The sequence below is a fragment of the Tursiops truncatus genome, chromosome 15, assembly GCF_011762595.2.
Source record: "Tursiops truncatus isolate mTurTru1 chromosome 15, mTurTru1.mat.Y, whole genome shotgun sequence".
Taxonomy (NCBI): Eukaryota; Metazoa; Chordata; class Mammalia; order Artiodactyla; family Delphinidae; genus Tursiops; species Tursiops truncatus.
This window is the reverse complement of record NC_047048.1, coordinates 68,141,719-68,162,009: the sequence shown is the minus strand read 5'-3', so window position 1 is coordinate 68,162,009 and position 20,291 is coordinate 68,141,719. Positions and strand designations below refer to the sequence as shown.

Genomic DNA, 20,291 nt, shown 5'->3' with positions numbered 1-20,291 from the left:
GCCAGTAGCTTTTCTGTTTATCCCTAAAAAATTTTGAGTAATGATGAGGATGATATTTTTCCATTCCTTACTGGCTCTGTTTTCTTTGGCAAGTTTCTTAACATCCTGTGCTTTGGTTTATTCAGCTATACAATGGGAATAATAACAGTACCTATCTCATAAGATTATTATGATGATTAAGAAAAATAATGCAGTAAATGTTAGTTGCTGCATTGTAGCTTCTCAGTTATTATTAGCAGTGCATGTTAGAAGGGCATCTTTAAGTTTTTAGACACTAAGTTCTTTCAGTAGGAGGGTTTTGCTATCTGAAAACCATCTATCTCAGGATGGATAAATATAACTACTTCTGTATTAAATAAGGAAGTAACCTTTGCTCAGAATATTAACAACAAAAAGGGAGCAGAGCTAATTAATTTCTACCTTGTTAGCAATAATGCAATGTTGTACCTTCTCTCTATTCCCAGGGGCATAGAGATCAATACAGAAATAGAGTTCCCAGATCAGCCTTCCCTAGGACCAAAGGTACTTCATCTTACAGATCATTTTTTTTTCTTTTTTTAAAATATTTATTTATTTTTATTTTTGGCTGCATTGGGTCTTTGTTGCTGTGCGCAGCCTTTCTCTGGTTGCGGTGAGCGGGGTACTCTTCGTTGCCGTGCGTGGGCTTCTCATTGTGGTGGCTTCTCTTTGTTGCGGAGCATGGGCTCTAGGTGCTCGGACTTCAGTAGCTGTAGCAGGTGGGCTCAGCAGTTGTGGCTCGCGGCCTCTAGAGTGCAGGCTCAGTAGTTGTGGTGCACGGGCTTAGTTGTTCCGCGGCATGTGGGCTCTTCCTGGACCAGGGATCGAACCCATGTCCCCTGCATTGGCAGGTGGATTCTTAACCACTGCACCACCAGGGGAGTCCTACACATCATGTTTAGTTACAGTTGACCGTTGAACAACATGGGTTTGAACTGCACGGGTCCATTTACATGCAGATTTTTTTTTTGCTAAATATGTGCTAAAGTACTACATGATCCATGGGTGCAGAAGCTTGGATATGGAGGGTCGACTGTAAAGTTATACATAATTTTCAACTGCACATGGGGCATCTACACCCCTCACCCCCACATTGTTCAAAGGTCAACTGCATATTTTAAAACTATATTAATCCTTACCTTTAGGCATTATTTATTGTTGTTTATTTTTACAGTCTCTTCCTTTTTACCACCATTATTGACCAAATCATGTTCAATAGATAAATAAAGCCCAGGGGGAATTATAGAAAGGTGACGATAGCCTGGTGAGAGTTACTTAAAATATTTGGCAGACAGCTATTGGGAAAATATTGTTAAAACTGGTAAGGTGCAATTTTCTGGATTCACTGTTTTCCTTACCTAACAAGAAGGTACAAAACACACAATTACAGATGAAAAAGAATTCTCCTTTGAATAGCCTTGGTGCCTGTATTACTGAACCCCTTTGTTAGATTATTGGTTATGATACTTGAACAGTACTCTCTTCTCTAAATTCAGTACACTACTATTATATGTGGGATAAGGTTAATTATTCATATACTTTTTAAGTTTTGGAAGGAAACAGGTGATATATTTGACCTGCACATCTGTGGTATAATCAGTTAATGTTTTAACTGCTGTGATACCAAGTATAAAGTGATAATAACATAGCACGAACTATGTTAGGAGCAATGGGAATGGAGAAGGGATTGAAAGAAGGGAAGTTTAAATAAACTTTTTTTAACCACAGCGATTTTTTTTCATTATACTAAAGAGTATTTCTTATACAAAAATATTTATTTATACAAATGTTGGAAAAAAACTGAAAAGTATAGATAAACTGCTAAAGACTTAGGAATACATACACGCCATTAAAAATATATATATATTTTGGTAGTCAGTTTCCTCAAATAACTTTTCTCAGGGTGTAGAGGCTTGAAGAGTTCAGTTTGGTGTCAGGACATCCTGTTTGTACCTTGGTAATAGTACATTGCCTGATGGAAAGCATACCTCGAGAGGAATGTTGTAAAGAGAATTTGTGCTGACAAAAGAAATCTGCCCAAAGTATCTCACATACAGTCTTTAGGGGCCACTACTGTCAGCTTTTTTCATGTTTGTTTTACATAAAGGCTTTCTGCAGTTTTTCATGCCTCGTGGATGGTGGCCAAACTTAGATCTGGTTATGAATTCCTGTCTCTTCTTTCCTTTATCCTTGAAAAAAACAGTTTTTATTATGGGAAATTTCAAACATACACGTAACTGGAGAGAATAATACAGTGAATCCTCATGCCATTCTTTTTTTTTTTTGGTGGTACACGGACCTCTCACTGTTGTGGCCTCTCCCCTTGCGGAGCACAGGCTCCGGGTGCGCAGGCTCAGCGGCCGTGGCTCACGGGTCCAGCCGCTCCGCGGCATGTGGGATCTTCCTGGACTAGGGCACGAACCCGTGTCCCCTGCATCGGCAGGCGGACTCTCAACCACTGCACCACCAGGGAAGCCCCTTATGCCATTCTTATGTGTCCCTTCTCACTTTCTTTTTGACCTAGAGTATTTTGAAGAAAGTCCCGATAACCTATCATTTCACCTATAAATATTTAGTGTGTATATCTGTTGGACAGAAAAGCACATTACCATACACATTAACAGATTCCCTATAACCTAATTCCTTAACATTACCTAATACTGAATCTCTTGCCTTGATTTTTCTCAAAAAATGGCTTTTTACAGTTAACTCTTTGAATCAGGTTCAAATAAGGTCCACTTAATGCATTTGATTGATATCTTTTAATCACGTAATAAATTTCTTTTAATCTGTAATAAATCCCCTCTTTGTTGTTGTTGTTGTTGTTACGCCATTTATTTGTTGAAGAAACTGGGTTGTTCCCCTTCCCCACATTATGGATTTTGCTGATTGTATCCTTGTATCATATAACATGTTACTCTTTCTCCATATTACCTGTAAACAGGTAGTTAGATTTGGAAGCTAAACTATTTTTGTAATCATTCAGATTTTTCATTATTCATAGGTGGTATATTTCCCGTTCACATTAGAAAGCCATAATGTTTGACTGTCCTACTTTGTATGCTAAGATTAATTGGCGGGTTCATGTTGGCATAGCCTTTTGTTGTCAAGTTGTATTACCCCGTTTGGCCAACAAAAATCCATGGGGTGACTTTCTGACAGCCTGCGGATTTCCAGGTCTGTCCACCTTTCATCAAATGGTCCTAATTTAACCCTTACTGATGATTGTTGCCTGAATCATTTATTTCACTATTGTTACACTTTAAGAAGACAGAGACTTGTAGAAAATGAAATGAAAAGTTTTGACTAAGAACTTTAAAAAAAAACAGAGTAAAATGAGGTGTCTGAAAAATTCATTTATGCAAAGTACTTTTTTGTCTGATTATGTTTAGTGAAAGAAGTGTAGAAAGGAATGTTTAAAAGTTGTATGTTTAGGAATTCCCTGGCGATCCAGTGGTTAGGACTCCGTGCTTCCACTGCTGCGTAGCACGGCCAAAAAAAAAAAATATATGTGTTTAGGTAAATTCCCCTCCATTTATTTGTTTTTGAATGAGTTATCTTTAACAGGTTTTACTGGAACAGATTTTTATTTTTTTTAATTTATTTTTTGGCTGTGTTGGGTCTTCGTTTCTGTGCGAGGGCTCTCTCTAGTTGCGGCAAGCGGGGGCCACTCTTCATCGCGGTACGTGGGCCTCTCACTGTCGCGGCCTCTCTTGTTGAGGAGCACAGGCTCCAAACGCGCAGGCTCAGTAGTTGTGGCTCACGGGCCTAGTTGCTCCGTGGCATGTGGGATCCTCCCAGACCAGGGCTCGAACTTGTGTTCCCTGCATTGGCAGGCAGATTCTCAACCACTGCGCCACCAGGGAAGCCCAGATTTTTTTTTTTTTTTTTTTTAACATTTATTTGTTTGAATGCGTTGGGTTTTAGTTTCGGCATGTGGGATCTTTCATTGCGGTGTGTGGGCTTAGTTGCCCCGCGGCATGTGGGATCTTAGTTCCCCGACCAGGGATCGAACCCGCGCGTTCCCTGCGCTGGAAGGCGGACTCTTAACCACTGGACCACCAGGGAAGTATGGGAACAGATTTTGAGCTAGATTCCTGCTTTTGGATTATCATGATTTGCGAAATATTTTTATCTACGTTGGGGTTTGCTCCAAGGGTAAGAAAGTTCTGAGGTTACTTTGGTTGGGGATTATGGATCATGAATCCATATAGGTCACTTGAATTCTTATAGGTCATTTTTTCTCACTGCTGTAGTCCCATATTTTTCCTGTTATTCTACCTGGATGGCTGTTGTATAAATATCAGTAGTAATATTTAACCTTATATAGTACTTCCTGTGTGCCAGACACTGTACTTTGTTATTTGCATGTACTAGTTTATTTAATCCTCACATGATTATCATCCCTGTTTTACATATGAGGAAACTGAGTCAGGGAGATTAAGTGATTTGCCTAGGTCACGCAGCTAATAAATGGCAAGAGCTAGAATTTTGGACCCAGACAGTTCGGTTGCAGGGTTTATGTTCTTAGCAGAAGGACAGAGTGGATTATGTAGTGTCTCCGTTACTAGAAAAATAGCTCAGGTGCACTGTCCTACTATCCCTGGAGGATAATCTATATTTGTATATAAATAATCTGCATATATATGTGTTTTGTTTGCTTGTGTCTGTATATATAGAGAGACACATATATACACGTAACATGTCCACTTGGAAGGGCAAGTATGTAGGGTTTTCCCTTTAGGAAGGTCCTTCTTACTCAGAAACCTTTTGTGAATCTCTTAACTGGACCTTAGTTGGAGGTGGCGGAAACAGCCCTCAGACTCTGGTATTATCATCTGGGTCAGAATAGATGGTAAGTTTACAAGAGAAACTTGGCAGACAGCTTGAGGTCACAGTCTGTTCAGAGAGCAAGTAGCTTGAACTTTAAAGCAAAAAGGGTCCAATGGCCAGAGTAGTATCCTGTGTGAATCAGCCACCTGGATCTTAGCTACACAATTTCAGGTTGTTTTTGGAGCAGAAATGCATATAGCTCATATCCAATACCATAAAAACAATTTTTCAAATTCTGCAAATCATAATAAATAGCAGCCGTAGGTCTCAGTTATAGAACCAAGAGTCAGGAGGTACTATAGACTATTTGTCCCAAGTATATCTCTGCTATCTCTTTGCTAAGTAATTTTTTTAAATTGAAGTACTGTGTCTCATATTTCAACAAATTGTGAAATAATTTTCTTCCCCTCTTTTGCCTCCCCCATTCTGTTTTTACTTGAGCAAGTAAATTCATTATTTCTACCAAGTGTCAGTTCAAATGAATAATCTGAGCGGTCATGTTCTTTCACCAACAAAGTCACTGCCTTTCTCTATGCTTTTATATTCGAATGGTGCTTCTTTTGTATTAGTCTGGTAAGAAGTTAATCTGTGTGGATAAGAAAATGATTAGATCCTCAAGGATCTGAACATTGTTGTAACAATCTGATGTTTTAAGCAGTTGGGTATCACTGATAGGGATGAGTTAATACAAAACTATGAGGAAGCCTCCTCAGGTCAGGAGCTGAATGAGCTGGATTTATCTAGTGTCTTTTAGTCTGTGTGTGAAGCTTCCAGCAGCTGTGTACCAGTGGTAAACTTGAACAGGAAAGGCCTCAAGGGATTGATTCTCTAGGTGTAAGAGCGAGGGTGGATTTAAAAACAACATATTTCTTAATTTTATTTATTCTATTTACAGACTCAAATATTGACACTTTTATGTAATTTTGGTAATCATCATTCCATGGTTAACTTTTCCCAAATTTATAGAATTTCTTAAAGTACTTAACACATTTTGTTAAAGATGTTCATGCCTTCTAACAGAAGCAGATTTCCTAAATCATCCTCTTGACTTCCATGCATTCTTTCCTTTTTAGTAAGTTTCTTTCCTTTTTAGTAAGTTTCTCTTGGAGAAAAAAAAAGAATTTATTATTACCCTTCTATATTAAAAAAAAAAACCTAGCTCTTATTCACCTGGAGAATGGAGAACTTGGTAAAAAGGGGAATATGTTAGTGTTTTTGCAGGATTCGTTTACCATAGTTTTTTTTCTCTTGGTGTGTGGTTATTATATATACTGGGTCACAGAATTAGACAATTTTAGGGCATAGGATCCTTAGGAAAGGGTTTTTAAAATCTGAGGTCAAATACCCTCATTTTAGAGTTGAAGAAACAGAGTTGATTCTTTTTTTTTTTTTGCGGTACGCGGGCCTCTCACTGTTGGGGCCTCTCCCGTTGCGGCTCCGGACGTGCAGGCTCAGCGGCCATGGCTCACGGGCCCAGCCGCTCCGCGGCATGTGGGATCTTCCCGACCCGGGGCACAAACCCGTGTCCCCTGCATCGGCAGGCGGACTCTCAACCACTGCGCCACCAGGGAAGCCCCAGAGTCGATTCTTTAGCTTCATTGGTGACTGTCCTGTATATCTGCTCTTGTTGGTTGCTTAGTGAGGTGGCCAGCTCCTCAGAGATATGATAAACCATAAAACCAGAGGAAGAAGTTGAATTTGGTGTAATAGAAATTCAAGATGAATATTGTGTTGGGCACATACTAACACAATTCTGGCTAGAATTGAGTTAATAAAGACAAGCTACATGTGAGTTACCCTCATGTGGCTGATTGAGTCAGTTCCAACATGGTGCCAGACTCTACAGTGGGAGGTTGGCCTCATGTCTGGCCTGTGTAAGTGGGCCTTGGCATCAGTCCCTTGAGTAGGTGGTCACAGCCGGAGCAGTAGAGTAGGTCTCGCTCGGTATGCATGATGTGAACAGCAGCAGCTACATCCTTGAGGAAAACTTGAGGTTGTTTCCTACAAAGTGGGTGATGTTTGTACAGATATATATATTTTACTGACCTTATAAACTCTTTCTTGGTTCTCATAGTTTTGAAGTTGTTTCTTAAGGACTTACAAGAAGAACAGTCACATCATATATAAATAATAATTTTGTATCTCTCTTTCTAGTTTATACATCTCATAATTTTTCCATGTATTCTCTAGAATGTCCAGAGCAATGCTTGATGGATGGTGTCCTTGTCTTTTCCCAGACTCCTTAATAGGAGTGCCTGTGGCATTTCACCAGGAGGTTTGATTTGGTTTTGGATGGATATTTATGAGTCGATACTACTTTAGCTGGATAAAGTGTCTTAGTTCAGCTTTTGATTTTGCAGATTAAGGAGGACACAACATAGAAAGTTCAAGAGATGTAAAGCAATTATATTCCAATAAAGATTAAAAAAAAGAACAGGAGAGAGCTGAAAATATGTGAGGTATTAAATACATGGGGATATTTATCCTAGAGAAGAAAAAACTATGGGGTAATTTCATTATCCTCAAGTATGGGTAGGACCTTTGCTGGCAAATTAAAGCTTCCAGGTGATCTTTGAATATGAGAAAACAGTCTAATGCTTTGGGGATGCTACTGGGACAGAGCACCACTAGATGTCCCTACATACTCTCACTGGGCAAAAAAGCACTGCACCCTTGAACCTGAAAGACAAGCTTCCTTCCTCCTGCGATGCCCCTCCAGCGCCCTCTACTGACCACAAGCTTAACATCATGCTGTAAAGGGAAAAGGCTTAAGAGTCCAGAGCATTATCACAGAGCAGGTACTGAAGGGTGAATTTGGAGTTGAGAGGCAATAAATTGATAACTGGCACTGAAGCCAGACACAAGAGTATGTACTCTATAATTCCACTTTTATAAGGTACAGAAACAAGCAAAACTAATCTGTACTGTTTGAAGTCAGGCTGGTGGTTACCCTTGGAGAAAAGTAGTAGTGACCAAAAAGGAGCATGGATGGGGCTTTTGTATTGCTAAGAGTGTCCTATTTCTGGATGTGGATGCTGGTTACACAGGTGTTCAGTATGTGAAGAGCTATACTTATTTTAATGCATATTATACTTCAATAAAAGTAAAAGTGTGGTATGGTCTGATTCCAAAAGTATAAACTTAAAAACAAGATCCAGATCCAGGCTAGAACAGGGAAAATACAAAATAATCCAGGGTATCTCAACTTTATTTTTTTTAATTATTTATTTATTTTTATTTTTGGCTGCGTTGGGTCTTAGCTGTGGCATGCACGATCTTTCGTTGCAGCATGCAGGATCTCTCGTTGCGGCGCATTGGCTCCAGAGCACGCAGGCTCTGTAGTTGCGGCACACAGGCTCTCTAATTGTGGCGCACAGGCTCAGTAGTTGCGGCACGCGGGCTTAGTTGCCCCGCGGCATGTGGGATCTTAGTTCTCTGGCCAGGGATCGTACCCACGTCCCCTGCATTGGAAGGTGGATTCTTAACCACTGGACCACCAGGGAAGTCCCTCAACCTTATTTTTATTTTTTAAAACCTGTTTGAGGGCTGTTCAACTTAATGTCAAAAAACAGGTATCTGATTCATTCAGCAAAAATATTAGGGCTTCCCTGGTGGCGCAGTGGTTAGGAATCCGCCTGCCAATGCAGGTGACACGGGTTTGAGCCCTTTTCCGGGAAGATCCCACATGCCACAGAGCAGCTAAGCCCGTGCGCCACAACTACTGAGCCTGCACTCTAGAGCCTGTGAGCCACGACTACTAAGCCCACGCGCTGCAATGAAGAGTAGCCCCCATTCACCACAGCTAGAGAAAGCCCACACGCAGCAACGTAGACCCCACGCAGCCAAAAATAAAAAAGATAAATTAAAAATATATATATATATTATTTGCCAGACTACCTTTTTTTTTTTTTCCATTTGGGATCAAATAATTAATGCTGAGGTCTTCTATAGAGCAACATACACTTCTTACGTTGTTGACATTCTTCTTACCAAATATTCAAACAGGAACTTCTAAGTTTTTCTTTCTATGGCTTTTCAGATATCTCTTTGTTCTTAGTTTAAATAAAATATCACTGCTCTCCTCTGTAAGCATTATCTTTGCTTTTATCTTTGTCACCATATACCCTTCTTCTTGAAGCAGTTAAATCACCAGATCCCCTTTTGCCTGGCTAAGAAATTTGGGGGCCCACAGTGGTAACTCCCATGTAAGCGTTAATGGGAATGAGAACCATAGATGTTTGATTCAGGAATTTGTGGTGATAGGAGAGTCTCAATGTGTGGCTTTTAAAAGCTGCAAGCAGAAGCAGGTCAGTACTGTGGTTTGTTCAGGAGTAGATAACTCTGGGTGCAGAATCGCAAAATTCACCAAGTTAGGAGTTGAACTTGGATCCACAAGATGGATATGGAATCTGGATAGGAGTCAAATTTCCAGAAAGCGAAGGTTGCTAAGAAACTCTGACATTACACTGTGGATAGAATTAAGGGTGAATTTTAGAGTCAGCTGTGTAAAGCCCAATCGTTGCTAAATCAAATTAAAGTGAATAACAGTAATAGACTTGGAATTACCTACTTTTGTGTACAGAGCTTGGTATCTTCACATATATAGGCTATGGTTGTTTTTGTGCTTTGAATCGCTGGTGGCACTCTTATATCTAGAGAGGCTTTGTCCAGGCTGAGAGTTACTACAAACATATAACACAGCAGGCTGAAAACCTGGAGTGATTCCCTTGCAAAAATTGTTCCCTTATATTTTTTAGCCCTTAAGTCTTTTGAGAGTAGAGGGAAGAAAATAGTGAGTGGTGAAACTAGCCAGTGAGCCTTTATTTATAAATTCAATCCATGTACTCGCCAAGCAAATATATGGGTATTGACTATATCTTAGGCGCTGTCCTAGGCATCAGGGACTGATGCAGTCCCTTGGCCCTCTGGGGAGTTACTGTTTTGTATTCCTCTGTGTGAGGGCTGCTTTTATTCTACTTGTCTGTGACATGCAGCTTTGTCACCAACTCCTTTAGGATTCTCTTGAGGCTTCAAGAACTGTTACTTGGATTTCATATCCAGGCTAATGAGAGAGTTTCCTGACTTTTATTTATTTCATTTTATTACTAACCTGAGCTTGTACTATGCTACCAATAAAGAGCTTCATTAGCAAATTTAGTATCTTAAGGAAAAGGTGCCTGTGATGGAAGGTATGAATCTCATTCTGCACGTGTACTCCAGAGTGGCAGGTTGGAAATTTGCTGTCCTCCACAACTGCTCATCTGTATCTAGAACAATTTTAAATCACATCACTACATCTGGTTCTCAATGCTTGTGCTGATGATGGAAGGGAGCATTGGAACAGGTAATATAAATATAGTGTAATATGAGTGGGAGATTATGGGTATTAAGAAGTTAAATTTAGGGACTTCTCTGGTGGCGCAGTAGTTAAGAAGCCGCCTGCCAATGCAGGGGACACGGGTTCGATCCTTGGTCCGGGAAGATCCTACATGCTGCAGAGCAACTAAGCCTGTGGGCCACAACTACTGAGCCTGTGGGCCACAACTACTGAAGCCCACACGCCTAGAGCCCATTCTCTGAAGCAAGAGAAGCCACCACAATGAGAAGCCTGCGTACTGCAACGAAGAGTAGCCCCCGCTTGCCGAAGTTGAGTTTATATTTCAAAATGATTGTCTTTTGATCTGGGAATTAGTACTATTTACCAAGTAAACTAACTGGCCCTTCTCTGTGGTTCTCTTGCTCATTCTGGACGTGAATTCTGTCATCTCCCAGACCAGTCCTCCTTAAATAGTACCACATACCAATCTGAAAACGTGCTGAGTTTTACTTCTAGTTAAGTGATTATTTAGGTGTTAGAAGTCAGTAGTTTTAACAATACGTTGTTTGCTAATACATTAATTTAAAATAGGTGACTACATTATACATCTATACCAATATTTAGGCAGATTAGATGGACCACACATAACATACATGGTATTAGCAGACTTTAGTCAGCTGGCTTAAATTTGCCTCAGGTGGCCTCTTGAGTATTCTTCTTATTGCCTGCAGTTTCTGCTCTTAGCGTAGCACAAGCAGATTTGGAGAACCAGGGCATTTTGTTGGCAGGAGATTCTGGTTGCCAGCCACCCGCCTCACCATTCAGCCAGTGCTTGTCTGTGCTTGCTTTCGCAAGGGAGCTTTTTCCCTAGTCCGTCACATCATGCAGAGTTTTGTTTTACATACCCACCCACAGCCTGGTTCTGTGTTTATCACAGTGCTCTCTTCCTTTTAGATTTCAGGGAAGGGGGGAGTTGAGGGTGGGAGAGGATTAAGAGCTACTTAATCTTTTAAAAATCCAGAGCTTAAAAAAAATCCTTCACAGATTCTGTTAAAGAAAAATTCATAGACGCTAAGGAAAGAGCAGGAGGTGCCAGGGTTGTACAGCTTTTAGGAGACAAACGACCGTGGAATCCATCAGAGTGCAGCAGGTGATTTAACGTAAGATGTGGAAGTTCAGTTTCAGGACTGCACCTTAAAACTGGATAGTAGGGAATTTGTGTCAGGTTCAGAATCCATTATTTGTCTCATTTTTGAACAATAGAAAAAAACCCACTTTGGAAAAATCCTGGGTTTTTATTTTACTCTTAACACAGCAGAGTTGTAGAAGTAGGGGAAAAGCCCATCTTTGTAGTACTAGGAATTCCACAAATTTATTTGATAAGATGTTTTCAGACTGTAGATTGGTTTGCACTTGGGCTGGCTCTCCTGTATCCTGTAGAATAAAGAGTACTGCGCCCGAATGACCATAAATATGTGATTTTTCTTCTATTATTTACCCCAAAGTAAAAACTCTGCTGTGTTGTCTGTGTTATGATTTTGTTAGTGTGTTTACTTCGTTTCCTGCTGTATTGGCTAGCCGTCAGATAGAGTTTTTCCCTTACTGTAAATTGCTCTAAAACAATTTTATCAATTCAGGATTCAAATGGCAGGCTTTATGAAAGTAGATAAAGAACTTAAACAGAATTACTTGGCAGTTATATCCCTAAAGATTTTTATCTGTGTTTATCGTATGAATTATTTGTATGAAATATTTTTTTTTCACTTGTATGTAATATTATCTGAAGGGTCCATCCTTGTCTAAAATGTGCTTAAAAGGTCTTCTTGAATGATAGTTTTATCAGACTTTTAATTGCTTCCTCTTCACCCCAAGGATGGATCGAAACCATCCTCTGCTACGGCCTGCTTTTTTTCTTTCCTCCCTCCCTCCCTCCCACCTTCCCTTCCTCCCTTCCCCTAGACTGTAGTAATTAGTCTGTACAATATCTTTCTAATCTCTGCCCAGTCTCCACGTGCCCCAAATAGAACATCTCCAGCCCTGACCTCTCCCGCCGTTTTCATTTGCCTACAAGGCAGCTTGATATAGTGCTAAGAGGGCTGAATTGGAACCCAGGAAATCTGATTCTTGTACTTTTTTTTTTTTTTTTTTTTTTTTGCGGTACGCGGGGCCTCTCACTGTTGTGGCCTCTCCCATTGCGGCTCCGGACGCGCAGGCTCAGCGGCCATGGCTCACGGGCCCAGCCGCTCCGCGGCATGTGGGATGTTCCCGGAACGGGGCACGAACCCGTGTCCCCTGCATTGGCAGGCGGACTGTCAATCACTGCACCACCAGGGAAGCCCTGATTCTTGTACTTTTTGCGTAGCTGTGAGCCTTTGGGCAATCAGACTGCTCTGATCCTTAGTTTCATCATTCTTAAGATAAAAGGATTGCATTTCCTGAGCTTTTAAGTTCCCCACCCCTTCACTTTGCTTCAGCCTTTACTGTTCCTTCAAACTTAGCCTGTCCAAAGTAGAACTCATCCATCTCCTCTCCCAAAAGATAGTTTTTGTCCCTATTCTGTAAATGAGAAACTAAGACCCAGAGATATTGAATAAATTGTACAAATCATACTACCCTTATGTTCAGAACCTAGATATCTTCACTCAAGCCTACAGGTATTACTCTTCCTCTACAAAAAGCATTAAAGTGTAACGATTCAAAAAGATGTTGCATTACTGGTGAGGTCTCTTGAGACTGAATATGAGTGTCATTTGTAAAACCCTCTGTCTTCCTACATAAGGTTATAGCTTGGATTTTCAGGGCTCTGAACTTTGAGTGGACTTGGCTGTCAGAAGATCGGTTTCTTCAGTCCTGTGTTCACAGATGGGATCATTCCTGATCTGGGTCAGTTGACATTATGGTGTAGGGTCTAATGACAGAAAAAAAGTGCAGTCAGGTTTTACTTTACAATGTGTTATTTGATAAGCTCTGATAATGCCTGGCCATTTGCTTCTACTACTGCTGTTAATAGTGATTCTTATCGAGCAAGTTGATTTTCATCACCAGATTAGGAGTTGAAATGATTTCTCTGATTGAAGAGATGAACTGGGGTTTGGAGTTGATTTTTTTCCTTTGGTATTATGCAGATGTGTCTCATTCATCATTAAGACCAAAGTGTTTGGCTGTGTGATCCCAAAGGTCCCATTCAGTTCTGATTCTGTGAATGCAGCACTATTGAAATGTTTCTAGTCGATTCTAGAGAGCTTCCTTCGTTTACACCTTTACACCATCTAGGTAAAACAGATTATTGTGAGGAATTATGGCAGTGCTAGACATTGGTTGAAGTCAGTAGCAATGAGTTTAAAGTCCTGTTATTTTGCAGTTGACCAATAGGAAGCCTCTTAAAATGGACATTTCTAATACTCTTCATCCAGTAACAAGAGTTTTCTAGAAGGTTATTGCTCTTACTGCTAATTATGCCTTCTCTCATAGACAGGGATTAAAGTCACTACTCTTGATTTGCTTTTTGGCTTGCATTACCCATATACAGGGTAACAAAGCTTTTAGTGTAACACTTTGAATGTTTAAAACACTGTTCTTTTGAGGAGCGAAGCATCTTAAGTTAATGTTTGAGGCGGTAATTGTACTTTCAAGCTGGCAAAACAAAGCACTGCATCAGTTTGGAAGTCGCGATGGTACTGGTGTCTTCTCCCTAGTTATGTCGGCAGGTATTTCGAATTAGGCACCTACATTTTTGGAGAGAAGGGTTTTTAGACTAAACCTGGTATATATACCAGTATGATCCTTCTCTTTTGACCCACCATTGATAAATCCATGTGTAATATTAATATATTTATTCATTCACAAAATACTGTCCTACGAATTAGATATATAGTAGTATTCAAAATAGATGTCTTTGTTCTCATGGCCCTCTTCATCTTGAGAGATGTGAATGCTTTTGACTTGTAGTCATGAAATTAAGGTGGTGTGTTATCTCTAGCCTGTTGCAGAGAGCATCATAGCTCACCCTATACAGATTAGCTCTAGCCTAAATTATACACAAAAGATAACTTTTCAGAGAAATAGATCTAATCTAAAAATTCTCTACATTCCAAAAAAACTTTCAGGCATCAAAAAATTCATGTATCTGAACCAAAATCCTCATTTTTTGTTGCTGTGCCACCTTTGATAGAAATATAAAACTCATTCAGAGCCTTGAAAACATAGAAAAATCCTTAAAATTGTTACAGAGGCGTTTTCTCATGCCAGTTGGACTGTTTTGGTTGAGTAGAAGTGTTTCTACTAGATCACAGCGTCGTCTTTGAAAGGAAAGAGCCACCGCCTGTCGTTTGAACGCTCTTCTATTGTTGGTTACTTGGCACTGCCTTAGGAGACTACAAGAGTAAAACATCAGAGTCCCAAAAAACGAATTATTGAATGGTTAACATGTTAGCCGTAAAAAAAAAAAAAGAAGAAGAAGGGTTGGAAGATAAAGTTGAGGAAACCTCCCCAGAAAGCAGAACACAAGATTTAAAAACATTTTTTAATGTGAAAATTAGAGGTACAGCCCCGAAGGTCTGTCTTTCATATACAATAATAGAAGTTCCATTACAAGAAAACAATTAGGGAGGAAATTATGAGGAAATAATACAAGAGGATTTCTCAGAACTGAGACAGGTGTTTCTAGTTTGTGAAAGAATTCACCAGGTGCCCAAACTCATGGATTAAAACAGCCCCACAGTACATCATTGTGAAAAGATGTTCCCTGGGGCTAAAGCTTTCTATGGAGGAAGAGAGGTTACAGATAAGGGATTAGGGATCACAGTGGTTCAGATTCCTTAACATGTGGTGGAAGGAACAGGACAGTGGTGAAATGCTCTCAAAATTCTGAGGTGATATCTGTCTCCAACCTGTGATTTGCTACCCACCAAGCCATCAAGGTGGACTATAAACCTAGTGAGGCATGAAGGTCTCAGAAACTTACCTCTCGTTCATATATTTCCTAGTCAGTTAGTGGACATTGTGATTCACCAGAATGAGAGAGTAAACCCTCAGAGAGAAGAAAGAAACTTGGGAGTTCACTCGAGAGGGACAAAGGGAATGAATCCCCCAGGAGGATGGTGATGAGAAGTCCTAGGAAATGTGCCTTTGAAACAGATTGAAGAGAGTTGTAACACTCCAGATATAATGATCCAAGGGGGAAAAAATGAACTTAGATTGAGAGGAATTTTAATTTTAAGGCTTTGGAGAAGCATTTTTAGATAAGTTAGTGATTCATAGAAAACAAAGCAAATTTCTAAATTTTTAAATTTAAAGGTACTTACTATCTTTAGGGAAAAAATTACACAAAAAAGAAAATTTTAGCATAGTATATAGTTCATGTCTTAGCTGTGAATTGAATATTGATTTAATAATAATGGTAATAATAACTATATTGGGAAGGTATGCTTCATCTTCCATAGCAGGGGGCTACCTGTTTTGTAGTTTCTTTGGAACACAGACCAACCCATATGTTAGCATATTGTCTGTGGCTGTTTTCATGCTACAGTGGCAAAATTGATTAGTTGCAACAGAGACCATGTGGCCTGCAAAGCCTAAAATATTAATTACCTGACCTTTTATAAAAACATTTGCCAACTCCTGTTTTATAGGGAGAAGCTGATAGAATAATGTTTAAAATTGGAAAAAACAATATACTAGCACTATTAGCGTGTTTTTTAGAAATTTTGTTTATTTATTCTGAAGTATAGTTGATGGACATATTTTGTTAGTTTCAGGAGTATGCTTCAAAATCAGGGAGTGTGATACCTTCAGCTTTCTTCTTCTTTCTCAAGATAGCTTTGGATATTTGTGGTCTTCTGTGGTCCCATACAAATTTTAGGATTATTTGTTCTAGTTCTGTGAAAAATGCCATTGGTTTTGATAGGGATTGCATTGAATCTGTAGATTGCTTTGGGTAGTATGGTCATTTTAACAGTATGATTCTTCCAACCTGTGAGCACAGTATATCTTTCCATTTATTTGTGTTGTTTTCAATTTGTTTCATCAATGTCTTATAGCCTCAGAGTACAGGTCTTTCAGCTTCTTTGTTCAATTTATTCCTAGGTATTTTACTCTTTTTTTTTTTTTTTCGGTATGCGGGCCTCTCACTGTTGTGACCTCTCCCATTGCGGAGCACAGGCTCCGGACGCGCAGGCTCAGCGGCCATGGCTCACGGGCCCAGCCGCTCCGCGGCATGTGGGATCTTCCCGGACCGGGGCACGAACCCGTGTCCCCTGCATCGGCAGGCGCACTCTCAACCACTGCGCCACCAGGGAAGCCCTATTTTACTCTTTTTGATGTGATTGTGTTTTCTTAATTTCTCTTTCTGATAGATCATTATTAGTGGATAGGAATGCTATAGATTTCTATTATTAATTTTATATCCTGCAACTTCACTGAATTCATTTACTAGTTCTAATGGGTTTTTGTTGGAATCTGCAGGGTTTTCTATATGTAGTATCATGTCATCTGCAAATAGTGATAGTTTTACTTTCCAGTTTGTTTTTTAAAAGTTCTACTGAAGGTCCAGGCAAGGCTCACGTTGGGCTAGCTTGGGTCATATGTTCTTTTTTTTGTTTTTTAATAAATTTATTTATTTTTGGCTGAGTTGGGGCTTTGTTGCTGTGCTCGGGCTTTCTCTAGTTGTAGCCAGTGAGGGCTACTCTTTGTTGTGGTGTGCGGGCTTCTTATTGCTGTGGCTTCTGTTGTTGCGGAGCACGGGCTCTAGGCGCGCGGACTTCAGTAGTTGTGGCGTGTGGGCTCAGTAGTTGTAACTCGCGGGCTTAATTGCTGCGCGGCATGTGGGATCTTCCCGGACCACGGCTTGAACCAATGTGTCCCCTGCATTGGCAGGTGTACTCTTAACCACTTTGCCATCAGGGAAGCTCCTTTCCAATTTGGATGCCTTTTATTTCTTTTTCTAGTCTGATTGCTATGGCTAGGACTTCCAATACTATATTGAATAAAAGTGGCGAGAGTGGGCATCCTTGTCTTGTTCCTCATCTAAGAGGAAATGCTTTTAGCTTTTCACTGTTGAGTATGATATTAGCTGTGGGTTTGTCATATATGACCTCTATTATGTTGAGGTATGTTCCTTCTGTGCCCACTTTGTTGAGAGTTTTATCATGAGTGGATGTTGAATCTTGTCAAAAGCTTTCTTTGCATCTATTGAGATTATCCTATGATTTTTATCCTTCGTTTTGTTAATGCGGTATATCACTGTTGTTTAGAAATATTTTGGAAAGCAGTAGAAAGAATAGCTACAGATCTACCTCTGGGAAGAGTGAGTCAGGAATGGCGGGGAGTAGAGTCAGGGGAATATTTTTTGCTTTAAGCTTTACATTTTTGAATTCTTAAGCTAAGTACATTTTTACTTTGAAAAGGTATGAATGATGAATGCTGAGAAATTGGACTAAAAGAACAGAATAAACAGGAAAGGAAAAAAGAGGCCACCAATTATGATGAAGAAAGTAGGAGCTCAAAGCCTTTTCTGTAAACATAGCTTTCCCATTTATTCACTCACTCATTCCACAGATAGTCATTTATGAGTCCAAATGTCAGGCACTGAGCCTGCTGCTGCAGGACAGAGTCCCTTCCCCAGAGGGTGCTTAGGCCCTTAGCCAATGGCATGCACAGACAGGGAAAAGATGACATGGTGATATAGCTGCTATGGCTTGGTGCTTCTCACGAGTTGCTTTCAGGGTTTAGGTAAGTCGGGTAAGACATCCCGGAGAACATGACACCAGAGTTGAGTTTCGAAGGATAAGAGACAGGAGTGGAAGGACAGTGGAAGGATTTCCCTGGTGAGGCATAGCTTGAACCTCAAGTATTCAGTACAGTTGGGTGAATGGTGGAAGGTAACATCAGAGCAGCAGACTCGGAATAGAGGCTAGATCGCTTATGCAGGGCTCTGTGCCATGAGGAATTTGTTTTCCTTTTTGAAGACACTGCAGAGATATGATCTGATTTTGTTTATACTTTAGGAAAACATACTCTTGGTCCAATGAGGGTAATGGCATGAGGGTAGAAGGTACTTAGAGTAGAGACACTTAGGAGGCTAGAGCTGGTAAAAAAAAAAATCCCCCTGCCAAAAAAGTGGTAATAAACTAAAGAGGTGGACTGGGGAGGAACCACGGGATTCAGGAATTAGGAAGGAGTTAAGGGAAAGGGAAGTAGTTAAGGATGACTGAACTCTGGGCTGGACATGCCTACCTGGAGGTCAGAAGGAGGACTTGGATTTGGAAATGTGCAGTGGTCCTGGTGTAGAGTTGAAGTCTGGGAGTTGAGTGGAGAACTCAGGGAGCCCTTGTGGTATTAAGCGTGTTTAGCCCTGGGGGCACTGACATTTAAGGGTTAGGCCTTATAATAGGAGGAGCCTATGGAGGAAGCTGAGCTTTGGAGGCCTGCAGTCAGAGGCAGGGCAGGAGAGAATGGCTTCCAAGAAACCAGTGAGACGAGAATTTTAAAAGGAGGAAATGGTCCATAGTTTAAAGTACTGCAAGGAAGTCAGGCTAAAGCCTTGGATTTGGCAGCTAGGGAGTCATTGCTAAGAACAGCTTTAGGGAAGTAATATGGGAGGAAGTGAAAATGCAGGTGTGGGATTTGTTGGTATAGTTACTGTTCTGAGATAGAGTTGAGCCTGTTTCTTTGTTGAGAGAAGAGCTGTAGAAAGAGAGAGGCTTAGTGACGATTTAAGGAAGTGATTCTTCATGGAACAGATGTTTATGGAGCACCTGTTATGAGCCCAGTGCTGGTCCAGACTCAGGAAGTACAGCACGAACAAAACAAAGCTTACACTTGTGTGTGTGCGTCTCACAGGTAATAAATTTATAGTCAGCTAGACATAATATAATGTCAGGTAGCAACAAGTGCCAGGATTCTTCAGCTAAACTGGGCTGAGAAGATAAGAGAGTGCGGGCGGGGGTGGGGGGAGTAGCGTGGCTGGGGAAGACTTCAGGGGTTGGGTGAAGGCTGAGGGGCAGCCTAAACGAAACGAGGAGAGACTGACTGCAAAGTGATCCAGAGGCTGAGGTGGCTGAGAAGTGGGAGAGGATGGACCCCCCAGTACTGATGGAAGGGTAGTTGTCCTCAGGAGAGGGGGCCACCTTCTCTCCTGTCCCTGGCAGGAAGCCCACAGGACAGGCGACACTAGAGGCTGCCAGACAGCTCACGTGCACCGTGCGACAGACACTGGATTCTGAGCCCTTTACGTTCTGATGCTCTCTGAGGTGTGGGTGTTGTCACCCTTTTTTATAGGTGAGGAAACAAAGTCTGGAAGAGGTTTTACCGGCTCTGGCTCATCGTTCTTAGAGCCTGGATCTCCTCTGCTTTTTGGCACTTCTGACCCTCGCTGTTACCCTCCCGTGGGCTGCTTCTGGCCTAGCAAAGGACGGAGATAAATCTGTCTAGTTTGTGCAGGTTGGGTGGGGAGGTGGGAAGTGAGAAGTTGAGGGATACCCCGTCCATCGGACCCTCTTTGTGGTCCAGGATGTCTGTCCCGAGTCTCGGTAAGAGGTGGCCCCTAGGAGCTCCTCGCTGCCTTCTTGATTCGCTTTTCTCAGGTGGGTTGTTATTCCGCATGTCCTGTGCCTGCTCCCTTCTCACATCCCCACACCCGCCGCCAGCACTGTGGAATTGCCTCATTTGTGCCTGCTGCCCTAAGGGGGCCATGAATCGATGATAAAAGTACATGGTCATTGTGGAAAATTGGAGGTAGATCTGATTTTTGAAGTAGCTTCCCACTTACTCTCTGTCCCAAAGTGCCTGATAGCGTGGAAGGGATTTGGTGGCCTGTTAACAGCGAAGGTCCCCATCCCTCCTGCCGTCAGCTGTGTCTTCTGCTGTCCCTGTGGATATAAGGACCACGGCAGGGTCTGCTGTGTGTGCACTTGTCCGTTTCCGTAAACACACACTCTTGTAATGAAATAGACCCCAGGTGGCAGAATTCTCCAGATAGAGTAAATTTAAATAATTTCCGTAAATGAATGGTAAAATGGTGTGTACCTGATGTTTTATTATTTTTTAAGTGTCCATAACACAGCACTGAGGAACTTGGAAATGGCGCAGGCACTGGGGCAGAATTTTTGAACTGGAAAGAGAAAAA

General features: G+C 41.1%; 1 protein-coding gene across 2 annotated transcripts in view; it reads left to right on the top strand.

Annotated features, from left to right (window-relative positions):
• Window positions 1-20,291, top strand: part of CHD6 (chromodomain helicase DNA binding protein 6) — a 212,201-nt gene that overhangs the window by 40,336 nt on the left and 151,574 nt on the right. The window contains exon 2 of one of the 2 annotated variants that reach the window (XM_019943878.3): window positions 465-522. The exons of the other annotated variant lie outside the window; for it this stretch is intronic. The gene's annotated coding sequence lies outside the window, so the exon portion shown is untranslated. The remainder of the gene's footprint in view (window positions 1-464; window positions 523-20,291) is intronic. 2 annotated transcript variants of the gene reach the window in all.